This window comes from Dreissena polymorpha, chromosome 12 (assembly GCF_020536995.1).
Source record: "Dreissena polymorpha isolate Duluth1 chromosome 12, UMN_Dpol_1.0, whole genome shotgun sequence".
Classification (NCBI taxonomy): domain Eukaryota; kingdom Metazoa; phylum Mollusca; class Bivalvia; order Myida; family Dreissenidae; genus Dreissena; species Dreissena polymorpha.
The window spans coordinates 30,674,270-30,697,904 of NC_068366.1; the positions used below are offsets into that span (position 1 = coordinate 30,674,270).

Here is a 23,635-nt window from a genome sequence, read left to right on the forward strand (position 1 = left end):
AAGTTTGAACAGTCAATTTGACAAGAAATGATAATTGTATAAAAAAAAAAATCATGATAAAATCATCTTCAACATCCAAAATTATCCTTAGAATCTTGCATCCATGTACAAAACCAAGTGTGTGAATCATTATTGACATGGGTCAGCATATTCAATGGACATTAGCGTTATAATGCTTTTGTTCTCAAGTCATATCTTGCTTAAAGAAAAATGATGCTACTTTCATTAAAATGATTCAATTGAATTATGGGCCGGCTTTCCCCACCCACCAGCTAAGTGGCAAGATTTTCCCCAGCAAAGGCAGTGGGTGGAGAATGGTTGACAGTTTTATGGGACCTGCTCCTACTCACTGGTCCAATAAATACCTCTAATGAATTGTGTCTTATTCTGGGAAAACTGGGCTTAATTCATGTGCGTAAAGTGTCGTCCCAGATTAGCCTGTGCAGTCCGCACAGGCTTATCAGGGATGACACTTTCCGCCTAATGGTATTTTAGTTCCAAGGAAGTCCCTCCTTACCGAAAATCAAGTTTAGGCGGAAAGTGTCGTCCCTGATTAGCCTGTGCGGACTGCACAGGCTAATCTGGGACGACACTTTACGCACATGCATTATGACCAGCTTTCACAGAACAAGACACAATTACTTATGTCTGCATTATACAACCTCCTCTGACCACATTATGCTAATCAAGAGTCTAGTGATTAGTCTCATTAAGTACATGCATGCATTAATTAACTGCAGGAAACTTAATAAAGTATTGGCAGGGCAGCACAAAAGGGCAACACAGTTCACATAAAGGGTAAAATGTGGCTGGTTTACAGTTATTACCATTCATGGCATTACATGTTTAAAAGTTTAAAATGTCAACGATCAGTCACCTAGTTTTGTGTTATATGAATGTGGGCCCTTCCTTATCAAAGAACAATTTATGTAACAACTGAATTTTCAATTTGCAACAAAACAGGCTAGGTATTGACCGATACTTAAAAAAGTTAGCGGTGCCTGAAAAGGGCATTGGGCGACATCAGTATTTTTTTTCACCATTTTGAGAATGGGGCCTTATCCCTTTGGATTTGAAAAAATCGCTGTGTTTTGACTGAAATTGGTAAATAACTGTTGATGTTGTTTTGCTTACAAATGCTTTAAACTGATAATACAAGTTTGTTCAGTATTATATTTGCTATAAAGGTTCAACTTATAGAGCTGTATGTGAAATTAATTTAATGTTAAAATGTTTAAAAAAAAACAAGCAAATTTGTTGAATTGATATCCCCCGCCAATATGCTTCTGGACACAAAAGTGTTATATTTGACACTCAAAAAAGCATTTTTTCAAGATACAAAGGGCCATAACTCTGTTATTAACAGATGGTGTACAATGACATTTAGCGTGCATCATCCTCTTATCCAATATATATATATATACTCATACCAAGCTTCAATGAAATTCACCAAGGCACTTCCAAGATATGGCTCCGGAGGGACGGACGGACAGACAAAGCCAAATCAATATACCTCAGCCTATGGCGGGGGATAAAAAAGAATATCCCTCTGCCTATGGCGGGGGATAACAAGAGATGTGTTTGTCAGAAACACAATTACCCCTACTGTGCCGCTTTGATTTTAAAAAAAATTATATCCCTTTAAAAAATATTACTTCCCTTGTGAAAATTATCTGTACCTGCCAAATGATAAATAGAAATTATCTCCGTTTAAAGCTTGTTCCTTCCCTTGGATTTGTGTTTTTAACCTTTGACCTTGAAGGATGACCATGACCTTTCACCACTCAAAATGTGCATCTCCATGAGAAACACATGCATGCCAAATATAAAGTTTCTATCTTCAATATTGTAAAAGTAATGGGCAATGTTAAAGTTATCGGATGGACAGACAGACGCAATATATTTGACCTTTGACCTTGAAGGATGACCTTCACCTTTCACCACTCAAAATGTGCAGCTCCATGAGATACACATGCATGCCAAATATCAAGTTGCTATCTTTAATATTGCAAAAGTTATGGCCAATGTGAAAGTTTTCGGACGGACGCACAGACGACAGAAGGACAGTTCAACTGCTATCGGCCACCCTACCTGGTGCAAAAAAATTGTGGGGGGGGTGGGGGGAACCTTTAATTCAGGAATTTTCAGGTCCCAATTGGGAAATCGAAATCAAAGTGTTTTTACGTTACGAAGGCGCTTTTTCTCATCATTTTACCAGTTTTGTTGGAATTAGGAATTTTAGTATCAATTCACCTTAAATTGGGAAAAAGTAATTGCTTCATTTATAAATTAAAAAAAAAATTAATATCATAAAATTGACATTAAATAGAAAAAAAATACATAAATATATCAGTTAAATGAATATTACAACTTTAAACTTTGTATTTATATACTTAACAGATCTATTTTCAAACATCTAAAAGTCAAATCATCAATTGGGGAATTTGGGACTGGATTTGGAACACCCTTTTTAAAATTGGGAATAACTAGGTTGAATTTTTGCCCACATTTTAACCAAAAAAGTGCATGCACATCTTAGACAATTAACTGTAATGGTACAGCAATATAAAAAAAATTTAAGCACGTAAAATCAAAATGTGAACATAATAGTAAATAAAAGTTGATATAAGAAGACTTTGCTCATTTTGTTGAAAAATATGCTGGAAGGTTTGAATGAATCATATAGTATTGACAATTTCTTTGAAGCCTTATTGATGATTTTTATTTATTAATGAGACAAAAATAGAAATGATTTAAATTCACAAACAACTGTGACATGTGGCTGTAAAACAGTGTTGCCACCAAACTCATTTATCAATACAACACCTTGGGAATGTTTAATGCCCATCAAGAAGTCAGCAATACAATGATGATGTTTTACGCAGTAGGCAACTACTCACATTTCAAAATGTACAAAAAATGAGTCTGCATTAATTAAGTATTTGAAATTGTAAATGCTTGTAAAAACTTACTGAAAATTGTGTTCATTATTCCTAAAAAAAGAAACCTTTCAAATCAGTATGAACCATAACTAGTCAGTAACATCATTTTCATTCAGAAACCTCTATGTTTTGAACATTAATTAGTTTAATTATACACAATGTCTTCCTCACACACACTTTCCACTATACAGAAAAAGATGAGTATGTACCCTACAAAAAACTCAATAAGTCAGAAACTATCTGAAAATGTCAATGATGGCATACACATTTTTTACTCTTGAAGCCAAATACATGCACATGAAGAGAGTATGAAATCTGGAATTTTACAATTTAAGTATTTAAACTGCAAAAACAACATGACTTTAAAAGTGACCATTTATACATCTCCTACTTTAACTTATTATACGTAACTTTTAAAAATCAATACGATAGTGGTTTAATACAATGTGCTCAAAACACACTTAAGAACAAAACTCTCAAAATAATGATATAATCAGTGTTCAATGATTATCAGGCCAGTAAACTTACCGGTACATAATTACTATACTATCAAAAGTAAACCAACATGTTAAACAACTTTGCTTTACTCATGCATTCCTGGTCACTGATTCATTCCACAATCACCAAAACTTTCATCTTAGTTACAGTAACACATACATTGTACATATACATGAATGTTAATCACATTAACAAATTCAGTTGTATGGCTAGAACAGATGTTAAAAGTTAACCTACCTTTACTTAGCAATTTAACCTAAATGTCAAATAAATTCATACAAGAAGAGTTGAAACAAAATACTACAAATGAGTACAAAAGAAATGCCAATACCTTCGGTTTTGAGCACAGGTTTTTCCCAATCTATTGACATATTTACTGGCAAGATCTATTTAGTCCCAATAATAGACTTAAGTCATGATTCATGCACTAGGAATCTACCTTCTCTACAACTGGCTGGCAGGGCTTGATGAGTTCTCTCTCTTAGTTGACAAGTCTTACACAGTGGCCCCCCTTTGTTGGCAACACCTTATCACAGCTTTAGTATCAATTAACATTTGAAGACTATATACAGAGACATTGTTAAAGGGCAGCTTAATTGGGAAATGTGTTATATCACTCCTATTACAAAGAGCAGGATCTTGACATATAACTTTAAAAAAATAAATGGTACAGAAAAATTATATTAAGTACACTTTCTTTCATTCTTTTATCAAATGTATTATCACAAAAAGTTTTTTACACATTTTGTTGGTATCTTTATAATTATAACTTATGATCATCTTCTCTGTTTGTTTCATAATAAAAACATTTTCTTTGACAGAAATACTAGGCAGTTCTTAACACAACAATGTGCCAAATAAACTTCTCTAAATATCATAAATGAACTGAAATGTCCCACTTTTGACCAAGCAAGTCATTATATAGTTAAATTGTATCCTCTAAAATAATTAACCCATATATGCCTAGCGTTTAGAAAAAAGGCCTTGGCAAACAGCGTAGACCCAGATGAGACGCCGCATGATGCGCAGGGTCTGCGATGTTTGCTTGAGGGAATTTCTGTAAGAAATATTCTAAATATAGAAATATATACTAGACATCCCTAATTTTGGAAATAAATTGATTCAATTTAGAAGGATGGGAGAGTCCACTAGGCATAAACGGGTTAAGTTAATAAGTCAATTAGCATGTTCAGCATGTGTATTTACGAGTATGATATGTAAGGTTGTATTTTTTACAGATTTTGGTCTTGTTTGAAGTTTGTCCTTGAATTCTTTAAATTGATAGGAATCTAGGGTCTACGAATCCTTTCTCTGGTGTGTAGTTTTGAAATTATGTTTGTGATTGTTTTTCTAAAAAAGATTTAACAAGTTTAACATATAGCTCAAAAAACAGAAACATGATATTTTTGCAAACTTTTAGGTTCAAACAGGTGCCAATAAGATTGAAGCAAAAACACATTTGATTTATCTTATCTTATCTTAGGATCTTATGATCCTAATGGTAAACATAAATAAATACTTTATCCATCATGAGAGACATCACATGCTCTAGATTTGTTGCGCAATCAACCCGTCATGAGGTAAGCTGTATACCCTTTTATGGTGACTGAATAATTGACCAACTTTAACTGAATGATGCAGCATTCAGTATCTCTTCACTATATATAGGAATGTTGTAATACTGAAGAGGCTTACAGTTTAAACCATATCACTGCTTTAAACAGTCGGGTATACATTATTCAGTCATACTTAAGTCACTTCCCGAATCAATGTTTGGCAGACTGCCAACAAATCGTCTCCAAGTGGGGTACATATCACAAATGCAAACATGCATTCTTGTATGACTTCGCAAATACCTTTCTAAATTTAAATAAACATGGCATATGAATCATAGTTAAATTAATACCCCCATATCAAAACAATGGTTTACAAATATATAAAGGATTTTCAATACAAGAGATTTGTCTTAATACTGACAGACTATAAATGTTTTAATACTGTAAATTGAAATAACAAATCCAATTTTAAAACAATGACGAACATAAAAGTTATTTGGGATTAAGAAAATTTGGCTTAAAAAAATATGAAGTCACAATAGACACTGAATACAATTGTAAGGTTGATTTTGTCTGGCCAACTGGGTATATAAATTAGTATTAAAACAATTTGGACTAAACATTATGATTTGTAAAATAAGTTGAGATTTACCATTTATTAACAGTAACTGGTAAAAGAACCCATAGCCAACTTGATTGTATTTAACACTCTTATTGTTTTCTAGTTGTAAATATATTCTAAATATGTATTTACCAAAATAACCTTTAGTATTTTTTTTTCAAATATGTTGTTAACAAATTAATGTTAATTTATCAGCTTATAAACACATGCCCTGACCTTTGACCATTTTTTGTCACATTACCATAATTGACCAGTCACCAAATATGCGATCGCTTCGCCCACTAAGTTGTGTTTTCATAAAACCCTTATTCCATTATTTACTCTGACAGTCTTTGTTTGTCGGACCATGTGGCTGCAATAAACAAAATCTGATTGATAATTACATGAGTTTGATTGACAGCTGGCGAGTGGTCAATTACTCTAAACTAACAAGTTTAAAAAAGTCTAAATTTTAGGACATTTATTTCATTCAACAGCTTGAAGTAAAACAAAAGTAACTTTTACTATTTAATTTTTCATCCTGTATCCGATTGTCAATTCAATATTTGTAGAGTGTTTTTGTATCTAAATTTTTGGACACAAAAAAAAGAATATGTTTAAGTGTTCGAAAACTTAAATTAATTACTGAAAATGTTTGTTTGCTAAAGTATCAAACTTCTTCAAATTTCATTTTATAAATCATTTAAAAATGCAATCAGATCCACGTGATTTGAAACATTACCAAAGTGTTAAAATACTGTTCGGTTTTATTTTCTACCTTTTAATGACAAAATATTAGTGGTTTATATAGTTATGTTGTCAACTGGGAATTTTTGGTTGCTTGACTGCATTCTAAGTCATAATTTTCAACTGTTAGTGGATTGCATTTCAAGCATGATGGATCTATGATTAACACTTTCCAGTCTGTTTCTGTGTTCAGCGATTTTTTTGCCAAATTGGGAAAAGTACCGGTACCAGCCCAATTGGGCAAATTTTGCTAGAAAAACTCTGAAATTGGAAACATTTACGTCATGAAGTCTTTATATTGGGAAATTGGTGTAGTTGATTTTTTGCTCCCAAATACTTTAAAATTTATAACAAAATGTTGTCACATTGTCAATATCATATTAACTCAGGTTCAAGCCATAGAGCTGCATATGGAAACTATCTAAACTATCTACAATCAATGCTCTTTGGCAACTCATGAGGAGATGTGTTTTACGAAATTAAGTTCTGAAAAGTCATCTTTATGTCATATATGCCATGGGAATGTTATTTAGCTGAGCATTTGGTATGACAGTTTTGTTTTCCTTCTTTGTAAACCGCCCAAAAACCCCTCGGATTTTCTTTTTTTTAAACCTTTAAATATACATGTATAAGTTAACCTGATCCAGTGTAGAAAATAAAAAATATTGCATTATAATTAAATTATCTGTTGCCTTGAATTAGTTTTAAAAACAGTAAAATATGTTAAATTGATTGTTTAAGACTTTCCTTATTTTTCCCAAAATACGGCGTTTCACGCGATTTTTTTCCCCTCAAAAAAGGCCAGACCCTTTCCCCAAAATCAGATATAAAAACCTGTATGACGATTGTGTAATTTCCTATCCGTCACCAAAATAGAGAATTCATATTTATCATCATCCTTCTAAATAACTGTACAAACACAATGATTGTTGTTCGCATTGTCTAGAAGATTTAAATGATAGTCTTTATATAAAAAAAAATTGATGTTTTACTTTGTTACATGGGTTATTTTGATTGATTAGTTATGTCTATTTGTTTTTCTCTTGTTTAATATACAGTCGGTCAAATTGATTAGCACACAAGTCTTCTGTTTTGTACATGTATTATTTAGGAACCACCTTACTACTAAACCTGATGTTTATTGGAAAGTACGAATTGCAGTGGTTCATTCTCATCCACTTTTTTTCTGAGCAGAATAATACAAAAAAAAATCTTTACAAATTTCCTTTTTGATTTAATTTTTCGTCAAGGTAATAACATTAAGATTCAAAGCTATGTTGTAGGCAAAACGTGTCATTATGGATTAAGGATTCACCAAGAATCAGGACCTTCTGAATTAGTCTTGTCCCAAAGTTACCCATAATGTTGATTACAAGGTCAAAATGAGGAAAGGGAGATCTGGATGTGTTAAACGTGTTCAACGACAACATCCATACATGTATCAGAGCTTTGTAGGCAGGATTATTGATGACATAAATATATTAGTTCAAAATATATTATTAAATTAAGTAAAGATGGAGTGTTATAAAAAAATATGTTGATCACCTGTAACTTGCCAGAATCAATTAACGACTATACTGATGACTTATTACAATATTTGACAGACTTGAATGCGCAGGGTAACCTTCTTCAACTTAAAATAACTTTTTTATTTTATAATTTATTTTATAAAACACAGTTAATCATTTGCCGGTTTTGTGTTTTGAAAGAATGTCCTTTAAACATGGATATAATTTAATAAGTTAAAAAAATATCCTCTGTTATCACTAGACTGTACTTATATGTTATATATAGATCGCGGTGGTGTAGTGGATGAGGTGTCCGCCTAGCAATCAGGAGTTCGTGGGTTCGCTCCCTACTCGGGGAGCGTTCTCATTATCTCCTCCATAGACACCAAGTACTAGTTCTTCCCAGGAAACGGACTCGATAATGTCCCTCTGCCTATAGTGCTCTAAAGGGTGCTTGGCAGTATATATAAATATATAGATGTTATGCTTGAGTACATGTACATAACTACAGTTAACAGTGATTTTTCTGCATCAAATTTTACAGACTTTTTCTTTTGAATTTTGGAAAATAACATGATAAACCATCAAAATAGGAAAATGAAAAATTATTAATATGATTATAAATAAGTTCAATTGTTTATTAGTGCATTTTCAACAGCATTTTTAAATTAATATTTTAAAGTGCTGTAGAATTAAATGGATGTATAATTAACAAAATAAACCAATTATTGAATTTATTGAAAAAGTTTGGCACCTATTTAGGGAAATTTTGGTATGCCCCCCTGGTTAAGTTACAAGGGATTTTTAAATGGCTCACCATAAATAATCAACATGGTAAAAATGTGGATAATATGGCATAAAGTGTTAAACAGGGTTTTCAATAACTTTTGAGCAAACAGGCCAAAATGTGAAACCAACAGGCATTCTAGGGGGGTCCGGGGGCATGCTCGCCCGTAAACTTTAAAAATTGAGCACTTGATTTCCTGCATTTTGGGCCATTTTATAGCTATTATAATGGTCAACCAGGCACTTAAATTTGAGCATTTTTTTGTGCATTTTAGGAATTTTAGCTTTTTTAACTAACAAAAGATAAATGAAAAAAGCTCTTTATTACTTTTTGTAAAATTTTAACTCATGATTTTGGACATTTACTAATCATCCAAGTCACCATTACTGTCATCAGATTTACAGCCACTGATCGTCTGTTTACCATGCACACTTTGCGTGACACTTCTAGGTTGAAACGTAACTGAATTCAAATAAACTTTCACAACAACAAAAACTTTGCATGAACACAAAAAACGCCAGCAATCAGGAAAAAAAAATTCACCATATTTGTGATGAAAAGAACGTGAAAATATTTGACTGCTTTTTGACCGATTCCAATTTGTGACTTTTCATTGTTGTTGTTGTGGTAATGCATTAAGGTAGATAATAAAACAAGAGCTGCTTTACAGCATAACATATGCCATCATGGGGAAATTGTTCATATTCAATAATTTATTAGACGTTCTTTCAAAAATAAAAAAAGGAAAAAAAAATTGGGGGGGGGGAAGGTAGGGGGTGAGAGGGGGGGGGGGGGGTATAATGTGGGGTGGTCTAATTTATATGATGATGTTTAAAAAAAAAATTGAGGGGGGGGGGAGGTTGGGGGGGGAAGGGATTCTGGGTAGGGGCTCGGGGTATTGTTTGGGTGGAATCCATTGTGGTATTCAGGTAAGTTTTGTTTTGTCAAAGTAATAATAAAATGTGATCATAAATAAAGAAGTTATGGCAATTTAAGCAAAATGTTCAATTATCTAAGTGTACAATGGGCCATAATTATGTCAAAATGCTTGATACAGTGGTCTGCTCATGTTTATAGGTTGAGGTCATGTTGGTAAATAAGTATGCAACATATAAAAGCAATATGTCAAAGGATATAGGAAATATTTGGGGTAGTACGCAAACTTTAACGTAGATTTATCAATAATATGCATATTCTTAGTATAAAAGAGGCAATAATTATGACAAAATGCTTGATAGAGTTGTCTGCTCTTGTTTATAGGTTAGGGTGATGTTTGTAAACAAGTATGCAAAATATGAAAGCAATATGTCAAGGGACAATGAAAATAAATGGGGTAGTACGAAAACTTTAACATTTGCTGCATATTCTAAGTGGAAAAGGGGCCATAATGAGGACAAAATGCTTGATAGAGTTGTCTGCTCTTGTTTATAGGTTGGGGTGATGTTGGTAAACAAGTATGCAAAATATGAAAGCAATATGTCAAGGGACAATGAAAATAATGGGGGTAGTACGAAAACTTTAACATTTGCAAGCAGACGCTAGCGCCGACGCCGGGGTGAGTAGGATAGCTCCACTATATATATTTCATATATAATAGTCGAGCTAAAAACGTCTTTGCTAAAAAGCAAAAAGAAGCAAAATTACCGAAAAGACAAGCAAATTTCGAAAAGTCAATTGCCGATTTTCCGAATCTGAGCCATTTTCAACCAGCCAAAATCTGATTTCAAACGGTCGATTTGGGCGGCTCTTATTGAAAACCCTGGTGTTAACACTGGAAAAACAAGATGACAGTGTAATACTATAAATATAACCAATACACCAATAAAATATTTGATGTTCAGTATGACAATTTAAAATAAACAATAGATTTTAGAAACAAAATATACTATTTTACAGACAAAACAATTTATAATACACTGTTTCAATGACGCTTATGTAGTGAGATGAACAATTGCTAGATTGTGTAATGGTATGTGTACAATTTAGTGGATCCAAAAATTCAAGTACATACAAACCTTTATAAGGTGCGAATTCAGGGTTGAATTCAGTCAAAATCATGTTAAAATGGCGAAGACACTGACAGGTTGAATTAGAAGTTTTGTAAATTAAATACATTGTAAGGTTTATCATATTAAGAATTACATAATCTATTTACTGTACAATTTCTAAATTAAAAAACATCCGAAAATTGTCTATATCCGAAATTATTGTCGATATAGATATCCCAATTTTTGGAATGACAAATAAAGATTCGGAAAAAGTAAATTGTAATCAAAAACACAAGTGCAATAATCACAAATATTACTTCAGTTTGAATCTTACCGTTTTTTCTCTTTGACTTTAAAATTCAACTGAAAGCGATAATTATGCTGTGTTGAGTTGACCTCTGTATGTTATCTACCAGCTGCTAAATTTATGAATGGAGGTTAAACGTGGCCAATCAAACGCCATACTATAAATAGAAGGAACGTCACGATTAAACTATCGCGACTCGAATACTCTTCAATGGAGGAAAATTGGCGGGAATGACTGTCAATGCACATAACTAGAATTATTTGGTGGGTTTTTATATTTTATTTTATGTTATTACTGTTCGATATTTAATCCATCTTCTATTTCTGTATATATAGCGAATTCAATTACACTTAGATTGAATCGAAGTTCTAACAATAAAGCATCAGTTATTTATTTCACTTAAGCGCTTACTGGTCTTAGAAGAGTGGTTTATGGACGTTTCGTGCCACTACCATTTCGTGCCACTACCATTTCGTGCCACTGATATTTGTGTTGAAAAGAGGGAGACGTTTCGTCCCACTGATAATATATTGGCGGAAAGGTGTGAATAATGCCGTACAGGTGTGAATAATATTGGGGTGTATATTAATGTAGAAAATTACAACAATATAGTATTTAGTTTAAACCTATTTATTTTAGCTCGATTGCATCGAAAGCCTCGAGTCAAATATAGTATTTGTAAATAGTTCATTATGTTCAATAAATATAAAACATAAAGTTGTTATTTTTATGCATCATGTGTATGTGTTTGTAATACATGTTGTATAAAAACATGTGTGCATATTCCATTATGTTTAATAAATATAAAACATGAAGTGCTGTTATTTTTTATGCTTCATGTGTATGTACTTCATACATAAATACAAATATAACATTTCATGTGTATGTACTACATACATAAATACTAATATAACATAAATGAACAATAATACAATTTAAAATGAATCAACGGTCGAGCAGGGCGTCCCGACCTAGGGTTATACGTGCTCGTCCTCCTGTTGCGCTGTGAGGCAGAAACAGTTGATCTGACAATCCGCCTAGTGTCGGAACACGCCCTGACTCGGGTACACCGGAAAATATTCAAAGAAGTGCACGGGCGACTCTTCGAGATCTGGGAGAAGTACGAAGACGATGACATGACAACTCATCGGGCTGGGACCGAGCACAACCCATGACAACATCCACGATGAGGACTTCTGAAATGCAATATATCACATATCGTTACTATAAATAGTAACAAAATGACGTCGCGAGCGGGCCGTTATTCATATCCGGTGGGCCGATACAAATCATATCAGCCTGCTTAGCCGGGCCGATTTTTCATATCAGAAAAGAATGGGATCGCGCGGCTAATACTGAACAATATGGCGTCCACATTCAGTCTTAACCATAAAGAAGTAAAACATCATCTACTGGTTATTGTTCTACTCCCCGAAATTGTGTAATAACCATGTTTATTGTCGTAAAATTTAATTTGCTTCCATGACGAAGTAAATTCTGGACACATTTCTTCATCGCCATCCATCTTTTCCATTTAAAAGGACTTGATGTAAGCAGGCAATTCTTTGAGGATAGACATTCTTTGATCGACTGACAAAGGAAGGACGTATTCATCAAAGAAATTACCCTTTTAATTCAACATCGATTTCCTTCAAACAGTTAAAGAACCATTCACTGACGCTTATCTTAAATTTAGACATAAGGCCAAATAAAAAAATAGTCTTGGTTCAGGGAACATGGCCAGAAAAATGTAGGAGGGTAGGTAGGTTTTTCTTTTTTTTTTTTTTTTTTTTTTTTTTTACCAGTCGACTGATTTCAGGGTGAAAAAGGGTCAGTTAATGCACCCATGATTGTTTAAACACTGACCAAATGATTAACATTGCACATGTGGTATTTAGTCGTTGTATATTATTCAATATTCCTAGCTCTTTATGCACTTCTTCAGGGCTAGCGCTGGCCCAAAACTTCTTTGAGCCAACCATTTTTTGTTTGTCTGTCTGTAATAGTGTGACCTTCATATTCAAAAGTGAACAAGCCATCTTTATCAGTCTCTGGTGTTTGGGGTGTGACCTTCAGAATTTTTTTCATCATGAGACCTGACCTAGTCTCCGACAGGTGCTCAAAAGTCTGAATAGTGGCTGTCAAAAGGAGGGTAACCTCAGAATATCACAAGTCTTTTTTCTGGTACATTTTTTTATAAAATGGCAATGGGTTTGAGCGCATCGCACAGGAAGTGAGCAGTGTACATAAATTTGAATGTTGCTATTGGTTTGTACAGGCTAAGGGCGTCACAGTACATTGATTTTGATTCATTATCAAAGCGAAGCCAATTGTTGTCAAGTTTCCATGACTCTTGGAATGCTCTAGTGTTTTGTGTTTTAATTTATTTTTTTTATGACTCTTTTTCGTCCAGCGACGCTTTAAGGTTAAAGACGCCATGTTAGCGACTGTAGAGACAAAGTGGTTAATTCCATTTTTATAGTAGACTAGATGAATGACTCTTCCTATGTGTTAAAAATACGAAACTTTAATTACAATTAAACCGCGCGTGTTTTTCACATTTTCATTTGATTAAAATATGCTGCTGTCAGTTAGCATAGTGTGCGAGTAAAACAAACAAATTAATTAATTATCATCTTTTCATTTGATCGGAAATTGACAGAAAGTTGTAACATCATCGACATAGAACTAATTATTTAATTATCACTTTTAAATTCAGATCAATAGACAGCTTGGAAATAATTAAATTATTGTCACGCTTCTTTTCATTTTTAATCTTTAATAATACGACATTTGCGACCGGCCGCTATTTTGTTTGCAGACGACAATTTTAACTGTGTATTCAAAGTGCACAGTGTCTGCGCATGAATTACCGAATATTACTCCATAGCTCCACCCATTTTTACATTTCATTCAACAACGTTATTTCATGTGTAAGAGAGCTCAATGTTGATTGGCCAGCTAGCATGCGCACTTCAATAACAATAAGGTCAAGCAATGTCTCGTATACAGGTGCAGACCGGTTTTTGTTCACTGTTCAAATTGCGAACACTTTCATTGAAACAAAGAGAAAAATATAGAAAACCAATCCAGGTTTAAATGGTGGCTGTTTTCAATGAAATTTTACAAGATTTTAGCATTTTCGCCATCAGATTTTTTTCCATGGACCAAAAAATCGTTAGGGTCGGGGGCAAAAAATAGGGTCGGTCGGGTTCCCTGAACCAAGACTTTTTTTTTTTTTGGCCTAATCCATCAATTGTTCAACAAAACATCGCGTTATTCGAGTCGACATTTTAACGAAATCGAAAATGCAGTCTCACCAGTTTCATTCCAGTTTTATATCCCAACACTGTTATTCACATTCATAATATTATATTAATCCATCGTCAACACACACACTTATCGTTCGATGCTTAACAAAATATTTAACTGTTAAATAAAACACTCCAACTTCCAAGTCCGATTTGTTGTTGTCCTAAAATCCAGAGAGTCATTGAAATGACGTCACATGAGGTACGTCATAAACTGCGTAATCAATTGAATAAAAATAAAAGTATGGAAAGCTGTTTCTGTATAAATTTTCGTGAAGGACCAAAATAGTATGATATGTGATATAAACGATAACACACGACAGAGCTGGGCCGGGCGTCTACAATCGACCCTTGCCGAATAATGGCCCTCGGGCCAAAGGCCCTCGGGCCAAAGGCCCTCGGGCCGTTATGTCGGCTGCGGGCCGATTATAGACGCCCGGCCCAGCTCTGCCGTGTGTTATTGTCTAAACATTGTATATCTGATGTGTGTAGGATAGGGTAGTATGCTGTTATATTTTTGCTGACATATTTGTGTACTTTTGTATATGTGTATTAAAACATTTTAAGATGTATGTATGCATTCACTTCTGATATTGTTAATTTCAATTTATTGCAAATGTTTGAATACTTTTATGTAATCAATCTAGATATTGGTAAAATGTATGTATGCGTTCACTTCTGGTATTGTTAATGTCAATTTATTGCAAATGTTTGAATATATTTATGTTATCAATCTAGATATTGTTAAATTGTATGTATGCATTCACTTTTGATATGGTTAGTATCAATATATTGAATATGTTTTATGTAATTTATTGTCAATTTATTAAATTAAGCGTGTAAATTGAATCTTAAACAATCTTGAAATAAAACAATTTTGTTTTAACATTGAACAGATGTTACAATCAAAGGTGCGAAAGTTTCCTGTTATGATTCACACCTTCTATACGGTATTGTTCACACCTATCCGCCTATATATTATCAGTGGGACGAAACGTCCAATGCCCTCCTACACAAATATCAGTGGCACGAACTGGTAGTGGCACGAAACGTCCAGCACCCAGAAGAGTCATTAACTGAGTAAGCTGAGAAACCTGAGAATTAGTAATAACATTTATGAAAGTCAGTATAAGAATAGACAGTGATTTTCACATTGGGCAACTAAAACTTCAGTTCCTCCTAACTTAAGGCAATGTTTCTCTAACATTCTATTAACAAGTTGATAAATGCTGAAACATTAGCTAAAGAAACTTCAGCGTACAGTTTATATAGTATTGAAAGACCTGTCGCGCCAGTCGAAAACATAAAAAGCGACATTTAAAGTTATGGTAGCCAGAACTACTGAAACATTTGCTGAAATAGAAAAGCATTCCCAATCATGGCAAGTGCAGGGCTAGAACCCATTATAGTTGCAATAATTCAACTCTTAGCTTTATAACTCAAAAAGCCCTCATAGCAAAAATTATCAAAGGCTCTGTGAGTCCGTTTACATGGGCTAGAAACCATTCCTGCTTGAACATATTGCAGAGCTGACAGCTTACCTAGGTTTTTAACACTACACCAGGGTTGCCAATTAACTTGAAAAGTCAGGGAAATTTGATTTTTTTTCAAGGTCAGTGAAAAGTCATGGAATTTAAAAAACTACTCAGTGAAAAATGATATTTCAGAAAAGTCAGGGAAAAGTCAGGGAAAAATAAAATTTTGGGTAGATGCATAAGTTATTTAGTGGCTTTGGCAGTCATCAGGTATCATTTGTTTTAGAAAATTAAACAGTATTGTTTTTATTTGAAATGTTTTGACTATTTCTATGTACATAAAACATTAAAATGTGTTAAGCATGTTCAACTAGAAATGGCGCGGCAGAGGCCGACGCGTATCCCCACGTCGCATATTTGACCCAGGGGTGCCCCAGGTTTGGTAATGGGGCCATGCATAGTTGAGATTGACCGTATTGTCATAAGAGAAGTTCAGTATCAATTAAAAGTGAATCGGTGTAGAAATAAAGAAGTAAAAGGCAATTTTGGGTGGGTGTGGTCTTTGTGGGCGGGGCACCCCAGGGTTGGCGGTGTAGAAATGAAGAAATTATAGTAAAAGGCAATTTTGGGTGGGTGTGGTCTATGTGGGCGGGGCGCCCCAGGGTTGGTAATGGGGCCATGCATAGTTGAGATTGACCGTATTGTCATAAGAGTGGTTCAGTATCAATTTGAAGTAAATCCGTGTAGAAATGAAGAAGTTAATGTAGAATAACATAAACAAGAAATATCTTTAAAAAAGATATACGGCGTTGATTGTGGTCGATGTTTATGAACGATCAAAAGTTATCTCTATGAGATAAAAAGTAGCGGATGCCTTTTTTCTGCGCAGTTCTTAGCTACATCATAAGCAAATCAATTACGGGGTGTTGCGCCAGATTTCGTGGCTTATTATGCTTTATGTGATATTATTACTCAGATATCTATATTTACAGAATAGAAAAACACAAGAAACATGAAAATAAACGAGTGCATATAGGTCAGCCGGCAATACTCGAATCTTATTTAATTGCATAATTATAGTATAGTGAATTATTGTGCTCATGCTTAATAAACTGGTCTAAATGGATAAATATTTCTAATTAATTTTATCAAAATTTGTCCTTATCATGCCAATGTTGAAACCATATTAAAAATCGATGATTGACATACCACAATAATATCGCCGAATATCTTTATTTAGTATCTTTCTGATCAAAACAGACTTCAAGTGCACAAAGTTTACGAGACGGCGTTTATATAAAGATTTCTGCAACTGACCGCAAACTGACAAACTGACCTTGATACCTTGCGGATTGGAATGCAATGCATTACAGTCACTACGTTATTGTCAGTAAGACCGGTGTAACACAATGATCGCAACCCCTTCTGCGAACTCCGACGATGAACTGTATATAAACTATGACTTTCACAAATAGCCGCTTATTGACCCGAAACCTCGCGGGTTGAAATGCAATGCAAGTAAGTACTAAATATGACAACATAGCCTTTAGTATAAACGCTTTTGCGCTGGTAATTCTCTGAAAATAAAAGGTGAACGCACAAACTGTATTTATGTTGAAAATTGATTGTAAAACTGTTCTATCTATTGAGCCTTTTCATTAGAGATAAAATTGTTTCATGCAGTAAAACAGTGTTACAAAGACGCGGATATGTTTCCAATGTTCTGGTGTTATACTCAAATCAGCCAATGGAATAAATGAAGTGTATTCATTTGTACCTAGCCGCGGGAAATTTTATTTGAGTATTATTGGACCCTTACAAAGGTCAAGTCAGGGTGAAAAGCTGGCTTAATACAGCTTACGCCGAAAAATGAGTGAAAATCTCTGACCTTGCCCCACCCCAACCCCCATAACTTTTGACCCAGGGGTCAGACCAAAATTCCAAATAGTGCAGGATCGCACATATGCTCATAGCTACAATGTGTGTAAGTTTCAAGGTTCTAGTGCTAATAGTGTAGGAGGAGATAGTGGCCAGGACGGACAGACGGAGATCAATACAATATCCCCACTTTTTCTCCGAAAAGCGTGGGGATAAAAATGTAAATTTATATTTTTTTGTTGCACAATAATGTTTGCCAAAGACCATGGCTAGTTTCCATTACCCATACTCTAGTGTATTCACCTATGCTTGTGTCTAGATGTTCAAGTATGATCATAGTATGTAATGGATATTTTATATGGACAGTTTGTGTCATAGGTGTTGTGCTATACTACTGTATTGCCATAGCTAACATCACATGTATCTACCTATAGAAGTATGTTTTGTTCATAGATTTTGCGAGATAATCATATTATGTGGTGGTTGTATATGTACAACATTATTATGCCCCCCGTAGGAGGGCATATAGTGATCGCACTGTCGGTCCGTCCATCTGTCTGTCACACTTTGCGTTTAGGTTTCGAAAAATTCTCATAACTTCTCTATCCCTTAAGGTGTAACATTCATATTTGGTATACATGTGTATATGGACAAGGCCTTTCCATACGCACACAAATTTTGACCCCTTTGACATCGGCCTTGAACATTGGTTTCGTGTTTAGGTTTCGAAAAATGTGTTTAGGTTTCGATAAATGCTCATAATTTCTATCAAAGCATTTATCAGGGGCATATGTCATCCTATGGAGACAGCTCTTGTTATCTTTGGTTTTGTGGTATTTTCTATATAGCCTTGCATCATGCATAGTTTAGTTAGTGAACAAGTAGTACTGCTTTGTTAGTTGTTAAATATTTTATGTTAAAGAATAAAATAAACTTTAAATGGGTGGATTTGGTCAGCCGTATGGGGAGGAGGAGGCTGAATATGTCCCGAAATTAGTCAGTGAAAACCAAGATTTGGTCAGGGAAAAGTAAGTGAACAGTCAGGGAATTTCATTTCATCATGTTGGTGGCAACCCTGTACACTCCTGGTGTTTACTTTTTAGCTCATCTATTTTTTGAAGAAAAAAAAAAGAGCTATTGTCATCACCTTGGCGTCTGCGTCGGCGTTGGCATCCGGTTAAGTTTTGCGTTTAGGTCCACTTTTCTCAGAAAGTATCAATGCTATTGCATTCAAACTTTGTACACTTACTTACTATCATGAGAGGACTGGGCAGGCAAAGTTAGATAACTCTGGCGTGCAATTTGACAGAATTATGTGCCCTTTTTATACTTAGAAAATTGAAAATTTTGGTTAAGTTTTGCGTTTAGGTCCACTTTTCTTTGGTACACTTACTTACTATCATGAGGGGACTGGTCAGGCAACGTTAGATAACTCTGGCGTGCATTTTGACAGAATTATGTGCCCTTTTTATACTTAGAAAATTGAAAATTTTGGTTAAGTTTTGTGTTTAGGTCCATTTTATTCCGTAAGTATCAAAGCTATTGCTTTCATACTTGCAACACTTACTAACTATCATACGGGGACTGTGCAGGCAAAGTAATGTAACTCTGACTGGCATTTTGACAGAATTATGGGCCCTTTTTATACTTAGAAAATTGAAAATTTGGTTATATTTTGTGTTTAGGTCCACTTTATTCCGTAAGTATCAAAGCTATTGCTTTCATACTTGCAACACTAATTTACTATCATAAGGGGACTGTGCAGGCAAAGTTATGTAACTCTGACTGGCATTTGGACGGAATTATGGGCCCTTTATACTTAGAAAATTGAAAATTTGGTTAAGTTTTGTGTTTTGGTCCTTTTACCCCTAAAGTATCATAGATATTGCTTTCATACTTGGAACACTCGCAATCTATCATAAGGGTACAGTAAAAGGACAAGTTGCATAACTCTGGTTGTCATTTTTACAGAATTATGGCCCTTTTTTGACTTAGTAACTTTGAATATATGGTTAAATTTTGTGTTTCGATCCACTTTACTTCTTAACCAGCAAGGCTATTGCTTTCAAACTTTAAATACTTTCATGCTATCATGAGGTTATTGTACCTGGCAAGTTGAATTTTACCTTGACCTTTGAATCACCTTGACTCTCAAGGTCAAATTATTAAATTTTGCTAAAATTGCCATGACTTCTTTATTTATGATTAGATTTGATTGATACTTTGACAAAACTACTCTTACCTGACATACCACAATAGACTCCACCCAAACCATCCCCCGTGCCCTCCCCCCCCCCCCCCCGAATCCCCCCCCCCTCCCCCCGTATTTTTTTTTTTTTTTTTTTTTAAGATCATCTCACAAATGACCACCACACCCTCACACTATACCCCCCACCCCACCCCACCCCCCAATTTTTTTTTTTGAAACGGTTAAAAAACACAAATATATTTTTTATTATTTTATGTTTGAAATACCGTCCAACCATCGCACCCAATAATCCCAACCCACCCAAGCCCCCTTCCCCACCCGAATCCCCCCCCCCCCCCCACCCGAATCCCCCCCCCTTAATTTTTTTTTTTTTTTTTTTTAAGATCATCTCACAAATGACCACCACACCCTCACACTATACCCCCCCCCCCCCCACCCCCTCAAATTTCTTTTTTTTTTACGGTTAAAAAACACAAATATTTATTTTTATTATTTTATGTTTGAAATACCGTCCAACCATCGCACCCAAGAATCCCTTCACCTTTAAAAAGAAAATAGATGAGCGGTCTGCACCTGCAAGGCGGTGCTCTTGTTTGTTTTTACGCCAACCTCCAGGCACTCCTGACTACTTCTGACACCATTAAAGTAAACCTTAGATGAAAAGTGTGTGGTCACTGCCTTATCCAGGGTTTAAACCCACAACTGCCACAATTCTGGAATAGCTCTCTACCAACTGAGCTAACAGGGCAACTATTTCTAAATTATTTGTTAATCAACAACAAAACAATCATTTGTTCAACTAAATTTGGCCTCCATAATTTGGAGCTAGCAAGTGCAATAAATATTAATATTTTGACTGGATTTTTTATATTAATCATTGGAGAGTGAAAAGCAAATAATAATATTTTGTCTGTTTATTCTTAACATAACAGCCATACACGTTCAAAGATTTGTATAAAGCCAATAGTTTTATCTTAAAAAATCCGGTCCAATTTGTGCTTGACTTTTATTTGTGATCAAGTACCCTCGACTTGGGGAGTATCTAGAATCACAACAGGCGCAGGAAGCTGCTCAAAAGAGGCGTTTGGAATACAAAACTATGCTTGACTTTTATTTGTGATCAAGTACCATGACTTGGGGAATATCTAGAATCACAACAGGTGCAGGAAGCTGCTCAAAAGAGGCGTTTGGAATACAAAACTATGCTTGACTTTTATTTGTGATCAAGTACCCTCGACTTGGGGAGTATCTAGAATCACAACAGGTGCAGGAAGCTGCTCAAAAGAGGCGTTTGGAATACAAAACTATGCTTGACTTTTATTTGTGATCAAGTACCCTCGACTAAGGGAGTATCTAGAATCACAACAGGTGCAGGAAGCTGCTCAAAAGAGGCGTTTGGAATACAAAACTATGCTTGACTTTTATTTGTGATCAAGTACCCTTGACTTGGGGAATATCTAGAATCACAACAGGTGCAGGAAGCTGCTCAAAAGAGGCTTTTGGAATACAAAACTATGCTTGACTTTTATTTGTGATCAAGTACCCTCGATTTGGGGAAATACCTAGTATCACAAAAGTAGCATGATGATGTTCAAAAGGGGCGTTTGGAATACAAAACTATGCTTGGGACATCATCTAATTATTAAAAAAAAATAGGGAATTTCTGATTCTAACTCTTGTAAATTTATAGGATTTTCAAGCAATGTCTAATCATTTGACAGAGAATATTTGTGAAAATATATTAAATGTTTTCATTATCTTCACATTTTGTGTGTGTTAACAAACCTAGAGAGCAGGATTGGGGAACAGCAGCACATTTGTTTTGCTTTGTGTTTCTGTTGTCTCGCATGTATTATAAAATTAGGGGAAATTCTAAATACTATAGTTACGCAAACATTCCTGTTATTTTGTCACTAAAGTTTTGTTGTTAATTATGTTAGCTAACCAACCAATGCCAATATATTTTTAACCTATACAATAAGTACTTTTTAGGATCAGTATTTTTAGCTCACCTGATTGCTCAGGTGAGCTTTTCTGACCGGTCTTTGTCCGTCGTACGTCCGTTCGTAAACATTTGCTCGTAAACACTCTAAAGACCACATTTCTTGTCCCATCTTCATGAAACTTGGTCAAAAGCTTTGCCCCAATAAAATCTCTGCCGAGTTTGAAACTGGGTCATGCTGGGTCAAAAACTAGGTCACTCGGTCAAAAAAAAGAAAAACCTTGTAAACACTGTAGAAGTCACATTTCATGCCCAATCTTCATGTAACTTTGTCAAAATGTTTGCCTGAATGATATGTTGGTCGAGTTTAAAAGTGGTTCCGGTCCGTTCAAAAACATGGCCGCCAGTGGGTGGGGCAGTTTTCCTTATTTGGCTTTAGAGAAACCTTGTAAACACTCTAGAAGTCACAATTTTTGCCCAATAATCATGAAAGTTGGTTAAAACATTGGTTTTATTGATATCACGGACGAGAACGAAAATGGTCCAGATTGGTGAAAAAACATGGCCGCCAGTGGGCGGGGCATTTTTCTTTATATGTATATAGTAAAAACATGTGAACACTCTAGAAGTCACATTTTTGGCCCAATTTTCATGAAATTTGGTCAGAACATTTGTTTCCTTGATATGAGAGTTGAGTTGGAAAATGGTTCCGGTCAGTTAAAATACATGGCTGCCGGGGGGGGGGGGGGAGGGGGCAGTTTTCCTTATTTGGCTATAGAGAAACCTTGTAAACACTCTAGAAGTCACAATTTTTGCCCAATAATCATGAAAGTTGGTCAAAACATTGGTTTTATTGATATCTCAGACGAGTTCGAAAATGGTTCAGATCGGTGAAAAAACATGGCCGCCAGTGGGCGGGGCATTTTTCTCTATAATTATGAATATAGTGAAAACATGTGAACACTCTAGAAGTCACATTTTTGGCCCAATTTTCATGAAATTTGGTCAGAACATTTGTTTCCTTGATATGAGAGTTGAGTTTGAAAATGGTTCCGGTCAGTTGAAAAACATGGCTGCCGGGGGGGGGGGGCAGTTTTCCTTATTTGGCTATAGAGAAACCTTGTAAACACTCTAGAAGTCACAATATTTGCCCAATCATCATGTTAGTTGTTTGTCAAAACATTGGTTTTATTGATATCTCGGACGAGATCGAAAATGGTCCAGGTCGGTGAAAAAAACATGGCCGCCAGTGGGCGGGGCATTTTTCTCTATGTGAAAACATGTGAACACTCTAGAAGTCACATTTTTGGCCCAATTTTCACAAAATTTGGTCAGAACATTTGTTTCCTTGATATGAGATTTGAGTTCGAAAATGGTTCCGGTCCGTTAAAAAACATGGCTGCCGGGGGGGGGGGCAGTTTTCCTTATTTGGCTTTATAGAAACCTTGTAAACACTCTAGAAGTCACAATTTTTGCCCAATCATCATGAAAGCTGGTCAAAACATTTATTTTATTGATATCTCGGACGAGTTCGTAAATGGTCCAGATCGGTGAAAAAACATGGCGGCCAGTGGGCGGGGCATTTTTCTCTATATGTATATAGTGAAACATGTGAACACTCTAGAAGTCACATTTTAGGCCCAATTTTCGTGAAATATGGTCAGAACATTTGTTTCCTTGAGTTGAGTTCAAAAATGGTTCCGGTCAGTTGAATAACATGGCTGCCCGGGGGGGGGGGCAGTTTTCTTATATTTATATAGTAAAAAAAGCTTCTGAACACTCTAGAATTCACATTTTTTGCCCAATCATCATGACACTTGGTACTAAGATTGGTTTTATATATATCACTTAATTAATGCCATAATTATTGCCCTTAGATTGTCCAA

General features: G+C 35.0%; 2 protein-coding genes across 11 annotated transcripts in view; one reads left to right on the plus strand and one right to left on the minus strand.

Moving 5' to 3' along the window:
- The window catches only part of LOC127853662 (uncharacterized), a 79,217-nt gene extending 68,114 nt beyond the window's left edge, over nucleotides 1–11,103 (minus strand). For 3 of the 6 annotated variants that reach the window (XM_052388355.1, XM_052388356.1, XM_052388349.1), the window contains exon 1: nucleotides 10,962–11,103. The gene's annotated coding sequence lies outside the window, so the exon portion shown is untranslated. Of the gene's footprint in view, nucleotides 1–3,470; nucleotides 3,533–3,677; nucleotides 3,752–3,771; nucleotides 3,923–10,961 lie in introns of those variants that run through there. The other 3 variants (XM_052388351.1, XM_052388353.1, XM_052388354.1) reach the window with 3 other exon arrangements.
- Nucleotides 11,104–11,112: 9 nt separating this feature from the next.
- LOC127853670 (uncharacterized) overlaps nucleotides 11,113–23,635 on the plus strand; it is a 43,626-nt gene continuing 31,103 nt past the window's right edge. For 2 of the 5 annotated variants that reach the window (XM_052388371.1, XM_052388369.1), the window contains exon 1: nucleotides 11,113–11,197. The gene's annotated coding sequence lies outside the window, so the exon portion shown is untranslated. Of the gene's footprint in view, nucleotides 11,198–15,196; nucleotides 15,326–23,635 lie in introns of those variants that run through there. The other 3 variants (XM_052388370.1, XM_052388372.1, XM_052388367.1) reach the window with 2 other exon arrangements.